The sequence below is a fragment of the Mixophyes fleayi genome, chromosome 4 (genome assembly GCF_038048845.1).
Source record: "Mixophyes fleayi isolate aMixFle1 chromosome 4, aMixFle1.hap1, whole genome shotgun sequence".
NCBI lineage: Eukaryota > Metazoa > Chordata > Amphibia > Anura > Limnodynastidae > Mixophyes > Mixophyes fleayi.
The window spans coordinates 26,529,618-26,545,481 of record NC_134405.1 but is presented as its reverse complement, the minus strand read 5'-3'; the positions used below and the strand labels follow the sequence as shown (position 1 = coordinate 26,545,481).

Here is a 15,864-nt window from a genome sequence, read left to right as displayed (position 1 = left end):
GCAATAATCAATCAATTAGATGATTATTATCTAATCTACAATGAAATATTCGAGCCCTCAATGCTTGGTACATGCACAGTTTAAATTTTGAGAAAATCACAACACAACACATGCATTACTACCAACTAAACAATAAAGTATTACACACACATTCTCGTGTTCTCCATCTCGAAAAATGTGGCATAGCAAAATTAATTAACGTGGATGCGGATGTAACGGCTAACAATTCGCAATCATAAATTTTCCCACTAGCCATTTTACACAGCAAAATATATACTAGTGTACTCTTCTATAAGTGACACAGTGGAGTACATCCAAAGAAACATGGGAAGATACAAAGTCAGCACAGATACAGGCAGAAATCTGTGTTTGAACTCATGACCATGCTGTTGCTAGATAGAATGGCTAACCACCACACTAATGTCCAGACTAAAGAGTATGTTTGTTATATAGTCTATACTGAAATAATAGAGCATGCAAAATATCTGCAAATGCGAAACCTGATTCTTTACACAGAAGGAACATCTAAGTATATTAGCAAACAATGTAATCAAACAAACCACAACACTTACATCATTTTTTAGAATCAACTGCAAAAATATGCCTGGTTGTTTTTTCGGCAAAAACAAACACACTCGCTCTCTAAACACACTTGTCTCTGTCGTCATCTAAACAGTGTCAGCATATGCACCTGTAGATAGTTCATTAATTATGCTTCCCTTTACAATCACATTTGCTGCACTGCTTTTTGGTTGGGAGTTAAGTGGATTTTGGTGAGTAAGACAGATGAAGAACTGCAGTTTAGAGGTATTTGGAGCAGTACCTTTCCCAAATCAAAGTATGTTTTAAGAGCTAAAATAGCATTGTGATGTGTTTTATTGTTTGATACAACAATGCTAACTTAACTATAAGCTTCTCTACTTTGTGAAGTAAGGGGTTTACATTTTATTGTATATATTGGATTTTTGATGATAGGAGTAAAGCATTGAAAATTAATTTAGATTGTCGACCTTCTGGCACTGTGTATTGTCCCTTTGATTAGGGATTGCACCTTGACAGAGATATTTATTGTTTGTTTTATTTTGTGACCCCTTTTCTTGTCTCTATTTGTTACCTGCTCCCCCTCCCTAATAGATTATATGAGAGAAAGTTTTCAATCTTGGGTTTGCCTAAGGTGCCTTTTGCTGAATTTGTGTGTGGTAAGTATACTGTGGCACCCACTCTTATGTCTGGGTTTCTCTTTCTGTATCTTTCAGGTGAGGTGGTCTCTGATGTGGTGTCTTTGCTCTTTCACTATGGCTTGAGTATTGTTGCAAGTTGTGTTTTTGCAAAATTGTTTTATTCCCCCTTTTCTTGTCTCTCTTTATTACTTGCTCCCTCTCCCTAACAGATTGTCTGATACAAAATTTAGGGAAATGTTTTGGATTTGCACAAGGTGCTTTTTGTATTTTTGTGTGTGGTAAGTATCCACTGGCACCCACTCTTAAATCTGGGTTTCTCTTTCTGTATCTTTCTGGTGAGGTGGTCTCTGATGTGGTGTCATTCACTATGGCTTGAGTATTGATGCTACTTTTTTTTATTTTTATTTCAGAAATGACTGACTGTACTTGCAAATACAAGATAGAAGATGTATCATGATTTTGTTGTAAGTATAACTTTTATGTTTGGAGTCTACAGTGAAAATGCAAAGCTGTAAATGGCTCACCTAATGTTTGTGTTTTCTTTGTAAAGTTAGACTTTTGTCCTGGAGTTGGACGAGAGTCTGGTTCTCGAGGAGGCTGATCCTCCACAATGTCCAAACCAGCAACTGGTACAACAACGCTGTCCTAGGGAGCGTGTCTTCAGGCATCGTGTCAGCCTCTTTGGGATGTCAGATGCTGAGATTGTCCGTCGGTATCGTCTTACTCCTCATGTCATCTTGGACACCCTGCGCATTGTGTAGAGTGACCTTGACCCAATGCACCACATCCCGACAGCAGTACCGTCTTTGACAAAACTGTGGTACTGCGGTACTGCACTTCTGTGCGTCTGGGTCATTCCAGACCACAGTGGGGGTCGCGGCAGGTATGTCCCAGGCCACCTTGAGTCGTGTGCTGAAGGTTGTGCTACAGGCATTCCTGTCGCGGCTCTCCCAGTTCATACATCTGCCCCTCGATGAGGAGTCCTCTGTGCGGATTAAGCAACAGTTTGCCACCATAGCTGGCTTTCCGCACGTCATAGAGGCAGTAGATGGGACGCATGTTTCTGTGTATTTGAACCGGAAGCATATCCACTCGATAAATGTATAGGCTATTTGTGACTCATCTCTCCACATTTGAAACCTGGTTGCCAAATGGGGGGGGTACCCATGACTCCTTCGCGTTTAGGCAATCAGGAATGTGGCACAGATTGCAACAGAGGCAAGGTGGTGCAAGGCCGCATGGAGACACGAGGCTTCTTGGTAATTAGAATAATGTATTTACTCAATTTATTTCTATGCTTGTTTATACAATCATCAACTTCCATATTACTGTACTCTGATTGTGATCTTTGTCCTCAGATGTTATGTTTCAACATTGTGTCATACAGTTCATGTGCCCGCTCTTTATAGTTGTTACCAAACTGTGGATTTTAAAAAATGCCTACGTTTCTAAATACTCCTGGTAATGTAGCCAGCTTTCATAAACAGACATAACATCTGAGGTTACATGATGTTTCGAAAGTGTTAGTAAACTCTACAAGGCCATATGCCTAAGTCAAGTTGTTTGGAAATGTTTATTTTTACAATGGTACATTATATTTGTGTTGCTTAAATTGTTAAAGAGGTGGTTAGCTTATAAGTATTCATTACATGTAAGATAGATATCGGCCATGGCATCCCTCCAAAAGAACGTAGAAGACACATTGTATAAATCCTTCAGCCTCCTATGGTTTGTGTTTTCCAAAATGTGATTAGTTTACAATGTTCTGTTTATTTAAGGTAATAATCCTCACTTAGCTGACAATATGCCTTTGCTATAACATACTAGACATATTTTTGAATGGTAGCATTTTGAGGGTGGTCATTTGTTTGTGTTAAAGTTTATTAATGTTTGTTTCTTCTGTCTTTCCTCTCGGCCTACATAGGAGGCATCGCTTATCCCTTATACACTTGGCTCCTCACTCCGATGTTGAGCCCACACACAGAGCGTGATGTTGCATATAACTCGACTCATACAGCCACCAGATTGGTCATTGAAAGGGCATTTGGCCTCTTAAAAGCACATTTTAGATGTCTTGACCGGTCTACTGGAGCACTGATGTATGGGCTGAGTAAAGTATGTGACATCATAGCTCTGTGTGTCGTGTTTCACAATATTGCCATCCAGAGTGGGGCTCCAGGGGTGGTGGACGAGATTGCTGGGATGGACGAGGTGGGGGAGCCTGAAGCCACACCGTGGGAATCAGATCAGGGCGCCAACTTCAGGCAGTATGTCATTGATACATATTTTTGAGGTAAATCACATTTATTAGTACTGTTTCCTTTAAAGATCAAATGTCAAATGCACCCATGCTATATGATTGAATAATGAGCAAACTAAAAATATATGCAAACTTGCATTCGAAACAAAGAAATGACTTGCCAAACATACATGTGCTGTTGTCCTAATGAAATTGCTTCCATTTACCATGCTTGTAAAAATTAAGGCAACCTCTAAGTGTACTTGAAAATGCTTTAGGAATTCGCCTTAAAGTCGTGTAATTTTTGGAACAATTATTTGTCCTCCACCCCCCAAAATGTTTTGGTGTCAACAAACTAGTGGATAACGTGCAAACATCAATGTCCTTAAGTGTCGAAATTCTGACTTAGCTTTCAACTGTCCTAACATGACCCATATGTTGTTTGAATAATATCATTGATTAAATGGCAATCAGCTTTCAAACATTAATTACTAACATTGTTAGTAAAAACGGAGGATAACAGTGTTCATCAAGGAATCAAAAGTAATTAATCTAATTTGTAGCCATTAGACTGAATAAAATGCTACATTTGTACAACAAGTAATGTCTTTTCTTTGTAATCACAGGCTGTTTCAACAACATGCCACAACATGTAGGTGCTGGCAGGGCTAAGGGCCCACAGCACTTGCCTTTGGAAATGCCGGAGGTGCCCATTGTTGTCGTAGCCAGTTGAATGTAAGTATCTAGAGTGTTCTAATAAATAACATTTAATATTATAGTAAAGTGTGGGTGCTGCATACAATATTGCTGTAATAAACCTATAGAATTGTGATGGAGATTTGGGTGTCTGCTTAGGCCACATTAGTCAAACCTCATTTAACCAAAATATAGCCGAAACCCACAAGCCACTATTACAGACAGTACTGTGTTGAGCCTCACAAGACACTTTGCATGTTAGGTTACAGCGGCCACCTTCATGTGCACCAAGGCAGAAACTAAGTACACGCAGTAAAGTTAGATGTGAGCTAATATTGGTGTCGTCATTTTTTGCTTTACATTCAACAGGCACAGATGACAAGCATTTTATAATTCTGAATTGCGTGTCTTCTTAGACATTGAAGAATTTATCCAATGCTACAACCCTGCCTATGTCTTTCTTCAATTGTCCCTGATTGTTTGCTGATCATCCAAGGAACTTTCACTCAAAGACCACTGTCTTACTTGCTATGTATTGTGCTGCACTAAATCTGACCCTGTGATAGTGTCAACAATCAGTCACAAAGAAGTATCTGCTGCTTACTACACTTCTGTTCTTCCTCTTGTCATACACAACAATCACTTTATAGTCCTTTGTGGCCCATTTTGGTACATGTATACATGTATCATCTATTACAGCCATCCGTGCTTATTTTGACATTAGCCACATACAGCCCTTCCCCTTAAATCAAACTCTATATTGTGCTTTTGAACTTTATAAGATTAGATATATTTGTGTGTCTACTATGTATGCTCTCTTTTCTTGGTCTACGTGTTAGGATTTTGCATTGGTCAAGTTCAACATGATATGTAAACTTAATCTTAATTATTTTTTTTAGTAACCGCTGTAAATGTTGTCAAAGTAGGTTCCTTAAATGTTAGATTCATTGCCAACAGCACTTCCTAGGTTAGGACATATTCAAACCACAAAGCTAAAAATAGAATCCAGACTCAATCACCACTTTGCTTGGTATCGTGGCCACAGACAAATGCAAAACACAAAGTCCACACAATCAAGTCCAATGCCTTGGTGTCATACGCAAGTTCAGCATCTGTTGGAGTCCTTATCAACATTACCTTTAAATCCGGTTTTGTACAGTAGTTAAACAATTACACTATCCACCCTTTTCAGTTTTGACCGGCTTCCTAAGCTAGTTTTAACATGCTACACAGCAATTATATTGGGGGTTTTTTTTGGTTTCTGGGCTTCATATATTCCACTGAGTGAACGTATTATCTTTGAACTCTATCCATTCTGACCACAGCAAGTAAAATTCACTATATTTATCGGTCGCAGAATAAATTATCTCTTCCATTGACATATAAAAGTCTATACGTGCAAACCATTCTTTTAAAGTGGGAGCTGATAGTGATCTCCAGTGAACCGGTATCACAGCCTTTGCTGCACTATTAAGGTATTTTACAGAGGACTTTTTATATTAGGAAATTGGTATTTTAGTATCATTGAGTAACCAATACCTCAGACAATTTGTCAATTCAATTCCCACATTTGTTTTGGAGATGAGGACCTCTGTATCCCAGAAGGGTCTGAGTGCCGCGCATTCCCACCAGATGTGCAATGGAGTGCCTGATGCTCCCTGACACCTCCAGCAAGGATCCAAGACACCAGGGAACATTTTAGCTAGCAGACTGGGACACCGGTGCCACAGAGTCAATATTTTGTGATGTGTTTCAGCCACTCTTACACTAACTGAACTAGCTTGAGTACACTGAAATATATCCACCCATCTGACTCAGGTAGGACTGTGTTTAACTCCTGCTCCCAATCACTAGTGAATTTAGGTAGTGCATTGAATAAATGCCCAATCAAAGAGCTTATATATAGATGATAAAGTGTGCCCAGGGCGTTGGGACGCGGTACATAGAGATTCAAACTATGTGAGGGCCCTGTGTGAGGCAGGGAGGTCCGATGGTTCCGTCACGGCAGCCGATTTCCCCTCATGAACCACCCTGTAGTTTGAATGGAAAGCCTCAGCAATATTTAATGTTATTTTTCTGCAGCTCTTCTGTAAGGGGCCTTAACATTTGCCGCTGTTGGAGCGTGTACCATGATAAATCTTGAAAGACCTGAATCTCTTGACCATTAAATTGGAGGCCCTCCAGACACCGCAACTTCCCCAAAATCTCATCTTTTTGTGTAAAATAATGCAAGCAACAGATGACATCCCTGGGCCTTTCTGAAGGAGCCACTCATGGGCGCAGTGCTCTATGTGCTCTATCAAAGGTGATTTCACTCTCCGGTGGAAGCTCTAGTATTTTGTTAAATATTTTCATAAGGGCATCCACCAGACCTTGTAATGGGACTTCTTCTGGCAGACCCCTAATTCTCAAGTTATTTCTGTGGCCTAGATTGTCCTTATCATCCATCTTATAATGTAGCCTCTGTAGAGCCTTTCCCTGGGCGGACACTGCGGATTAAAGAGTGGAAAAACAGGTTTCCTCTGCCTTCCTGCTCTCCTCCAATGCCACCAACCAATGGCCTAGATGTGTCAGGTCTGGAGAGTGGCAACTTCCTGACGGACCACTTCCTTCAACCTAGTCTCCAGTATCTCAAAGTCCTTTCTGGAAGAAACTTCTTGTTTGGTTGGTAGAGTCAGAAGCAGGCCCATAATCTGTGACAGTTCTAGCTGATCTTTGGCGGGTGGAGCCTAAGCGCCCTGGGACATGGATATTTGGAACTCAGGCGTGGATGGTCGAGAGGGAATAGTGGATGAAGCCATATCTCTTGCTTCTAACTCGGTTGAAGATTTCAGAAAAGCATGCAGATTCGAGTGCTGGGGAGTACCCGCTGGTTTTTTAGAAGCTTTCTTAGTGGAACCTCTCCTGTCCTTGCCCATCTTAAGTTGCAAAGATTAATCTTCATCAGCAGTACTGTAACAAAAAAAAAAAAAAAATTGTCACTAGACATTTCTCCCCATCTGAGGTCTAGATCGCCATATCAGGTGAGGGAAGACAAAAATACCTTTGGGCCGACATTGCGAGAGCCGTTAGGGGTTTCTTAAAGTCTTCACATCTTATAGATCGCAGCAACGGCTGATACCGGAGTATGATCACTCTTCACTTCATCTATTAATTTCTCAAGAGCCAAGATCAAACTTAAGAGACCTGTAGCACTGTTATGTGTAGATAGCTAAAAACAGTCAGTTGTTGTGCACTTTACTTAAACAGCCACAAGGTGGCATCGGTTGGCAAACTGTTCTGAGGCCAAGCATTGAAATGCAAACCCCGGAGCTTTTTAAGAACTTCAGATCCAATTCTTGTTGGCACTGTGAGTCCAACCGATGGCTCTGCATAGAGTTACATGAGACAGAGGATGTCCAGACTGCTGCTTCTAAGATGCTGACAAGGCTGGAGTGATGGTCTTCACCGCGATGGGCGCCGCCCTGCACGCCAGCTGCAGGACCCAGATTTCCAGCGGGAAGGACCCGCGTCTGATCCACTAACCCCACTTCAGGTAAAACAAGTAGACTGCTTCTCTTCAGGGTGGGTATATAAACGAGCCGCTTCGGTGGTGCACTGACACTGTACACCGGTTCCTGGCTTGAGCTGCAAATTGAGGCAGCGGATGTCAGTCCCGAGGTAGGCCTCAACAATGTCTGGGCGGTCGGGAGTATTAGAGACGACCCCAGAGGTCACCGAAGAGCAGCGAACATCCAAAGCAGCCGTAATCAGTAAGATGTCCCGTGTCTCTGCAGCGAAACAAGTGCATCTAGAGCTAAAGCAGAGCTGCTGCAGACTTGGGCGCCATTTTCCAGCCAACTATAGACGCGGTCTCCGTCCTCTGAGACGGTTCCTGAATTAGATTTTTATCCACATGAGGCCACAGGAGGAGTAGGGATGTTATAGTCCCCAGACTTAACTTTTTTGAGGCAGGGGCGACTTCGAAAATCTCACGATTTAGGCTCTGGACAGCGGAGCAAAGCAGCCCAGCGACTTGCCGACACGGCGTCCAGACCACGTCCCCATATATGTTCTTTTTTTGGGGGTGGTAAAATCTGGGGGGACACACAGTATTGATCTAAACTCAAATGTTCATATCGGATCTTGGTGTCAAAATTTAACATTAATTTGCAATAGCATTCACATTGAGAATGGTTCCGGAAATAAACAAACATTAGCCTTAAGCCAGAATCAGGATAGGAAAATCTGCAAGTAGGATCTGTAAATGTGTGTGTAATTAATCTGTTGGGCCATTTTTTGCAAAAATAAAACCAAATGCCTGCTTCAACATGTGTCTAAATGTAAGGTATTACAAGTAGGGATGTGCACCGGCGACTTTTGAGGTCTCGTGTTTTGTGTTTTGGATTCGGATTTTCATTATTTTTGGGGTTCGGATTTGTCTCGCAAAACACTTGACGAAAGGTCTCGGTTCGGATTTAAGGTTTTGGATTCGGATTTTTTTTGGAAAAAACATAAAAAGTTTAAAAATCAAGTTTTTGGGCTTATTTTCACTCCTATGCTATTAGTAACCTCAATAACATTCAATAACAAGCATTTCCACTAATTTACAGTGTATTCTGAACACCTCACAATATAGTTATTAGTCCAAAACGTTGCAACGAGGTATCTTTCTGGACTGCGTAGAGGAGTGGGTCACCACAATATATATTAAAAACCCTGAACTTTTATGATTCGCACCAATAAATGTATCTGGACTGCGTAGAGGAGTGGGTCACCACAATATATATAATAAGAAAACCATCAACTTGTATGATTCGCACCAATAAATGTACCTGGACTGCGTAGAGGAGTGGGTCACCACAATATATATTAAAAACCCTGAACTTTTATGATTCGCACCAATAAATGTACCTGGACTGCGTAGAGGAGTGGGTCACCACAATATATATTAAAAACCCTGAACTTTTATGAATCGCACCAATAAATGTACCTGGACTGCGTAGAGGAGTGGGTCACCACAATATATATTAAAAACCCTGAACTTTTATGAATCACACCAATAAATGTACCTGGACTGCGTAGAGGAGTGGGTCACCACAATATATATTAAAAACCCTGAACTTTTATGATTCGCACCAATAAATGTATCTGGACTGCGTAGAGGAGTGGGTCACCACAATATATATAATAAGAAAACCATCAACTTGTATGATTAGCACCAATAAATGTACCTGGACTGCGTAGAGGAGTGGGTCACCACAATATATATTAAAAACCCTGAACTTTTATGATTCGCACCAATAAATGTACCTGGACTGCGTAGAGGAGTGGGTCACCACAATATATATTGAAAACCCTGAACTTTTATGAATCGCACCAATAAATGTACCTGGACTGCGTAGAGGAGTGGGTCACCACAATATATATTAAAAACCCTGAACTTTTATGAATCGCACCAATAAATGTACCTGGACTGCGTAGAGGAGTGGGTCACCACAATATATATTAAAAACCCTGAACTTTTATGATTCGCACCAATAAATGTATCTGGACTGCGTAGAGGAGTGGGTCACCACAATATATATAATAAGAAAACCATCAACTTGTATGATTCGCACCAATAAATGTACCTGGACTGCGTAGAGGAGTGGGTCACCACAATATATATTAAAAACCCTGAACTTTTATGATTCGCACCAATAAATGTACCTGGACTGCGTAGAGGAGTGGGTCACCACAATATAAATTAAAAACCCTGAACTTTTATGAATCGCACCAATAAATGTACCTGGACTGCGTAGAGGAGTGGGTCACCACAATATATATTAAAAACCCTGAACTTTTATGAATCGCACCAATAAATGTACCTGGACTGCGTAGAGGAGTGGGTCACCACAATATATATTAAAAACCCTGAACTTTTATGATTCGCACCAATAAATGTATCTGGACTGCGTAGAGGAGTGGGTCACCACAATATATATAATAAGAAAACCATCAACTTGTATGATTCGCACCAATAAATGTACCTGGACTGCGTAGAGGAGTGGGTCACCACAATATATATTAAAAACCCTGAACTTTTATGATTCGCACCAATAAATGTACCTGGACTGCGTAGAGGAGTGGGTCACCACAATATATATTAAAAACCCTGAACTTTTATGAATCGCACCAATAAATGTACCTGGACTGCGTAGAGGAGTGGGTCACCACAATATATATTAAAAACCCTGAACTTTTATGATTCGCACCAATAAATGTATCTGGACTGCGTAGAGGAGTGGGTCACCACAATATATATTAAAAACCCTGAACTTTTATGATTCGCACCAATAAATGTACCTGGACTGCGTAGAGGAGTGGGCACTGGGCACCACAATAAAATATATAAAAAACCTTCAACAGGTCTGCATTACACTACACATACGGCTGCTCCTCCATCCTCTCCATCATATACATGTTGGAGTTTTAGCGTGTGACAACCTCTTGTTTTTGATAATGTCAGTGCATTTTGAATATTTTTCAATTTGCCCCACACCACTGAATGTACTTTATCTATGATACGCATCTATCTATCTTGACTGTGTAGTGTGGTGGCCCCGGTACACAATTTGGTACCGAGGCCACAATATAATTAAAAAACCCTCCACGTGTCAGAATTCCACCAAAAAAAGGGTATGGACTGCGTAGTGTGGTGGCCCCGGTACACAATTTGGTACCGAGGCCACAATATAATTAAAAAATTGGGCATCAACTGTCACCGTTGTTTAATATCTGATACACCTAAATATGGACTGCACAGTGGAGTGGCCCCGGTAGTAAATTTGGTGCCGGGGCCACAATACCTCCTCCAACTTCCAAGTGTAGTGTTTATAAAGACAGACAGCGTCGAAGTGTTATTAGTTGACTTTCTTAACCCTAAAATTGTCCCTGTTGCAAATATTTGTGCAATGGACAGGTACTTTTTTATTGAAAGACTCAAGCTTTCAAGTGTAGTGTTTATAAAATATAAACAACAATACAGTAGTTTTAGAGCATCAGCTGTTTCCCCCCCTGGTGCCTCATTTACAATAACCACATCACCATCCTCATCATCAAGTTCCTCCACAGCGCCAGCTACATCATCAATAGCCTTCTCCCGAGCCACCTCTTCCCGTACAGTGATGGGAAGGTCAGGCTTGACAACCACCAACATCCTTGGACTCGCCTTGTGGATTTGTGATAATTTCTCTTTAGAAGGCAGAGTTGTTTGCTGTTTTGTTGCTGACAGCATAACTCTCTTCAATTTTTTGTAGGGGGGGGGGAGGAGGAGGAGGGCTAAGATCCGTGGGTGAAGCTGAACCACTAGTCATGAACACGGGCCAGGGCCTAAGCCGTTCCTTGCCACTCCGTGTCGTAAATGGCATATTGGTACCTTTACGTTTCTCCTCAGATGATTTTAAGTTTCTCTTTTTGCTACTTTTTCTTAACTTGGGCTTTTTGGATTTTACATGCCCGGTACTACGAGATTGGGCATCGGGCTTGGAAGACGACGTTGATGGCATTTCATCGTCTATGTCATGACTAGTGGCAGCAGCTTCAGCATTAGAAGGAAGTGGGTCTTGATCTTTCCCTACTTTATCCTCCAAATTTTTGGTCTCCATTATATGTAGCACAAGATACTGCAGAATGTGTGAACTTGGTAATATTGCAGTACCAATGGACTTATACTGCTGGATTGGTTTTGCAAATTTGGTTATAATTATATATTATTTTTTTTATTTTTAATTTTTTATTTTTTTTTACTTTTTTTTTATTTTTTAAAAACTTGGGAATAATGGGGAAATAACTATGCCCTTAGAAGCACAGAGCACAGGACACAGCACCACTGGACTGAACAGGACACGGCACAGGACCCAGCAGCACTACGGAACTCAGCAGGACAGAGCACAGGACACAGCACCACTGGACTGATACTGCAGAATGTGTGAACTTTGTAATATTGCAGTACCAATGGACTTATACTGCTGGATTGGTTTTGCAAATTTGGTTATAATTATATAATTTTTTTTTAATTTTTAATTTTTAAATTTTTTTTACTTTTTTTTTATTTTTTAAAAACTTGGGAATAATGGGGAAATAACTATGCCCTTAGAAGCACAGAGCACAGGACACAGCACCACTGGATTGAACAGGACACGGCACAGGACCCAGCAGCACTACGGAACTCAGCAGGACAGAGCACAGGACACAGCACCACTGGACTGATACTGCAGAATGTGTGAACTTTGTAATATTGCAGTACCATCATCATCATCATCATCATTTATTTATATAGCGCCAACATATTCCGTAGCGCTTTACAATTGGGGACAAACGTAATAAACTAATAAACAAACTGGGTAAAACAGACAAAGAGGTGAGAAGGCCCTGCTCGCAAGCTTACAATCTATGGGACAATGGGAGATTGACACATGAGGTTAAGTATACATTTTGCATCTTGGCCCAGCCAGACTGCAAAGGTAGGGTGACTCATAAGCTAAATGATCCTGTCACACAACAATGTTGGTCCGGGGGTAGTTGTCTTGTGTGAAATTGTGTAACAGGCTAAAGGTAGTGAGGTTAAGATGGTGGTTGAGGAATATTATAAGCTTGTCTAAATAGGTAGGTTTTCAGAGAACGCTTGAAAGTTTGTAGAACAGAGGAGAGTCTTATTGTGCGAGGGAGAGAGTTCCATAGAGTGGGTGCAGCCCGAAAAAAGTCCTGTAACCGGGAATGGGAGGATGTAATGAGGGTGGATGAGAGACGCAGATCTTTTGCAGAACGGAGTTGCCGAGTTGGGAGATATTTTGAGACAAGAGAGGAGATGTATGTTGGTGCAGCTTTGTTGATGGCCTTGTAGGTTAGTAAAAGTATTTTATATTGGATTCGGTAGAAGACAGGCAGCCAGTGTAGAGACATACAGAGTGATTCAACAGAGGAATAGCTATTTGCAAGGAAAATCAGTCTTGCCGAAGCATGCAAAATAGATTTTAGGGGTTTGAGTCTGTTTTTGGGAAGACCAGTAAGGAGGGAATTGCAATAGTCAATGCGGGAGATGATTAGTGCATGAATTAAGGTTTTAGCAGTGTCTTGTGTGAGATATGTGCGGATTCTGGAAATGTTCTTTAGATGTATGTAACATGATTTAGATATAGAGTCAATGTGGGGAACAAAGGATAGGCGTGAATCAAGGATTACACCTAGGCAGCGAGCTTGTGGGGTGGGATTTATGGTCATGTTATCAACAGAGATAGAAATGTCAGGTATGCTCTTGTTGGCGGGTGGGAATATTATTAACTCTGTTTTAGAAAGATTAAGTTTGAGTTGACGAGAGGACATCCAAGATGAAATGGCAGAAAGACAGTCAGTTACACGGGACAACACAGATGTCGAGATATCAGGAGAGGATAGATAGATTTGGGTATCATCCGCATAGAGATGATACTGAAAGCCAAAGGAACTTATTAGATTTCCAAGAGAAGCGGTATAGATAGAGAACAGCAGAGGACCTAGCACCGAGCCTTGTGGTACTCCAACTGATAGGGGAAGCGGAGCAGATGTGGCTCCAGAGAAATTAACAGTGAAAGAGCGATTAGAGAGGTAAGATGAGAACCAGGATAGAACTGTGTCTTGAAGACCTAGGGATTGCAGCGTTTGTATGAGAAGAGAGTGGTCAACGGTGTCAAATGCAGCCGAGAGATCAAGGAGAATTAGGAGAGAGTAATGGCGTTCAGTCTTAGCAGTGATCAGATCATTAACAACCTTGGTCAGCGCAGTCTCTGTGGAGTGTTGAGAACGAAAGCCAGACTGAAGAGGATCCAACAGGTTGTTTGCGGAAAGAAAGCGTGTGAGGCGAGTGTAGGCAAGTCTCTCTAGAAGCTTGGAGGGGCAAGGGAGCTGAGAGATGGGACGGTAATTTGAGAGAGAGTTTGGGTCGGAGTTTTGTTTTTTTAGAATAGGAGTAATCACTGCATGCTTGTATAGTGATGGAAAGATGCCAGTAGAGAGTGAGAGATTACAGATTTGAGTTAGAGGTGAAATGAGCACAGAAGACAGGGATCTACCAATTTGCGAGGGAATAGGATCAAGAGGACAGGAGGTAGAGTAGGAAGATAAGAAGAGCGTAGAAATTTCCTCTTCATTTGTGGGGTCAAATGAAGAAAGGGTGTCAGAGGGTAGTGGGAAGGAAATGAGCTGATGGCTTGTTGAGGAGGAGGATACCATTTCTAGTCTGATCTTGTCAATCTTGTCCTTGAAGTAGGAAGCAAGATCCTGAGCACTGATAGTAGATGGAGGGTTCGGGGTGGGAGGATTGAGAAGATGATTAAATGTATTGAAAAGGCGTTTGGGGTTAGAAGCCTGAGCATAGATAAGAGATTGAAAGTATGTTTGTTTTGCAGTGTCCAGAGCATTTCGATAGGAGTGGTAGACAGAAGTATATGTGAAGAAGTCATTAGAGCTTCGAGATTTACGCCAGTGACGTTCTGCTTTACGGGACAGTTTTTGAAGATTTCGTGTTGCTTTGGTGTGCCACGGTTGACATCGAAGTCGACGTGTAGTATGAAGTGTCGCTGGAGCCACTTGATCAAGGGCCGTTGCTAAGGTTAGGTGAAAATGAGGTACTGCCATCTCAGGGGATGAGAATGTAGAGATAGGGGAGAGAAGGTGTTGGAGAGAGGTGGAAAATTGTTGAAGATTAATAGAATTAAGATTTCTACGAGTATGAGGAGGCTTGGTAGAGTTAGACAGTAGAGAGGTTAGAGCAGTGGGGGTGAGAGTGTAGCTGATAAGGTGATGATCCGAGAGGGGGAAGGGTGTATTAATAAAATTAGAAACTGAGCATAGTCTAGAGAAAACAAGATCAAGGCAGTGGCCATCCTTATGAGTAGATGATTCAATCCACTGGGAGAGGTCAAGTGAGGATGTTAGAGAGAGTAGTTTGGAAGCAGCTTTGGAAGGTGGGTTATCAATGGGGATGTTGAAGTCACCCATGATGATGGTGGGGATGTCTGAAGATAAGAAGTGAGGGAGCCATGCAGAGAAATCGTCAATAAATTGTTGGTGTGCTCCAGGGGGACGATAGATCACCGCAACACGTAGGGAGAATGGATTAAAAATGCGAATAGCATGTACTTCAAAAGATGTGAACGTGAATGATGGGACATTTGGTAGAACTGTGTATGTGCACTGTGGGGAGAGAAGTAGTCCAACCCCACCTCCTTGTCTGCCTTCAGGTCTGGAGGTGTGGGTGAGATGGAGGCCACCAATGGACTTATACTGCTGGATTGGTTTTGCAAATTTGGTTATAATTATATATATTTTTTTTAATTTTTAATTTTTAATTTTTTTTTACTTTTTTTTTATTTTTTAAAAACTTGGGAATAATGGGGAAATAACTATGCCCTTAGAAGCACAGAGCACAGGACACAGCACCACTGGACTGAACAGGACACGGCACAGGACCCAGCAGCACTACGGAACTCAGCAGGACAGAGCACAGGACACAGCACCACTGGACTGATACTGCAGAATGTGTGAACTTTGTAATATATATTGCAGTACCACTGGACTTTTACTGCTGAATGTGTGAACTTGGTAATATTGCAGTACCAATGGGCTTATACTGCAGGATTGGTTGTGCAAATTTTGTGGTAATTGAAAAAAATTAAATTAGTTTGTGGTATTTTTTTAAATAACTTTTTTTTATTTTTTTAAACACAGGGGAATATTGGGGAAATAACT

General features: G+C 41.3%; 1 long non-coding RNA gene across 1 annotated transcript; it reads left to right on the top strand.

The window, feature by feature from the left end:
• Positions 1–690: 690 nt before the first annotated feature.
• On the top strand, positions 691–3,042 carry LOC142149716 (uncharacterized). Its single transcript, XR_012690879.1, has 4 exons — positions 691–773; positions 1,135–1,199; positions 1,592–1,645; positions 1,732–3,042. It is a non-coding gene; the product is annotated as an uncharacterized LOC142149716 (long non-coding RNA).
• Positions 3,043–15,864: the final 12,822 nt, after the last annotated feature.